General features: G+C 40.0%; 1 long non-coding RNA gene across 1 annotated transcript; it reads left to right on the forward strand.

Moving 5' to 3' along the window:
* The first annotated feature begins 507 nt into the window (after positions 1–507).
* On the forward strand, positions 508–899 carry LOC116802565. The gene is made up of 2 exons (XR_004362841.1): positions 508–637; positions 695–899. It is a non-coding gene; the product is annotated as an uncharacterized LOC116802565 (long non-coding RNA).
* Positions 900–1194: the final 295 nt, after the last annotated feature.

The following is a 1194-nucleotide window of genomic DNA, read 5'->3' on the forward strand; positions in this document are numbered from 1 at the left end:
GGTTAAGAGAGAATTCGTCGATGATGCAGAACTGAGGAGAAATATACAATTTGAGGACAAATTTTGCAGCATATTGATGTGGCATCTGTGCCACGCAAGTGGTCCTTATTTGTGCAATGGCGTCAGGAGGTGGAGACGGCATCATAAGATTGTCAACTTTTTGTGTTTATAATCGCGAAAATTGGCGATTTATTTTGCTTTTGTGGTGCCAGTCTCTTGTTGTCGGTTGCGTTGAAGGATTTGCGTGCGTGGCGTCAGGATGATGGAATCGCATATCTGTATCTGCTTGTTTGCCTGGCAAGTTTTAAGTTTTTCTGTGTGTCCTTTATTAATTACGCATCATATTCTTATTGATTTTCATTTCTTTACAGGTTATCGGAAGATAATTGGGCATAAGATACTGAGGAAAATGATGCAATTTGGGGACGGATTTTGAAGCTTTTAAAAGTGATGTCAGCTCCGCGCTAGTGATCCTTATTGATGCAGTGGCATCAGGAAGTGGAGACGGCGTCTTAGGATTTTTAATTTTTTGTGTTTATAATCGCGAAAATTGGCGATTTCGTTTTGTTTTTGCGAAGCCCGCCTCCTCCTGTCGGTTGCGTTAGATGTTGATCAGCAGTTGGCTGTGGTCAAGTAGGTAAGTGCATTTGATTGTTTTGTTTAATTTGTTAATGATTAATTGTTTTATTTTTAGGTTTTAGCGTCAGTTCTTGTAGGCGCTCGTCAGTCTGAGTTTTGAGAGAGTATGGAGGCAGATAGAAGTGCGCTTTTCCATCAGATAAAGATGTCGTTTTACTAGATATAAGTATTTGTAAGTTTAATTGGATGTATCCATGTCAAGATTGTTGTCTCTTCCTTGAGTAATTATTGCCAATAAAATGTCGATTTTCTTTTCTAAATTGTCGACTCTAATTGCTAATTTTCTTGTGGGGTCATCCGATAACCCTTTTTGTAAGAAATGATTGGAGTTTCTTGGCGATGGTGTGGCTACATCAATAACTCTTGGTTTAAAACTAGCTCTTGCAGCTCTGCTGGTGGTCGGAGGGCTGTCATTGCTAGCTTGCATGGGATTTGAGTTACCTTTTTCAGGTTCCTGGTCATTTTCTTCACTCCTTTGTTTTCGGAGCATGTCCTGGTAATTTTCCAGATGTCTTTGCGCTGGATTGCTTGTCTTGGATACCAGTCTTGGCTTTG

Source organism: Drosophila sechellia, unplaced genomic scaffold, assembly GCF_004382195.2.
Source record: "Drosophila sechellia strain sech25 unplaced genomic scaffold, ASM438219v1 U_164, whole genome shotgun sequence".
In the NCBI taxonomy this organism is placed as follows: Eukaryota; Metazoa; Arthropoda; class Insecta; order Diptera; family Drosophilidae; genus Drosophila; species Drosophila sechellia.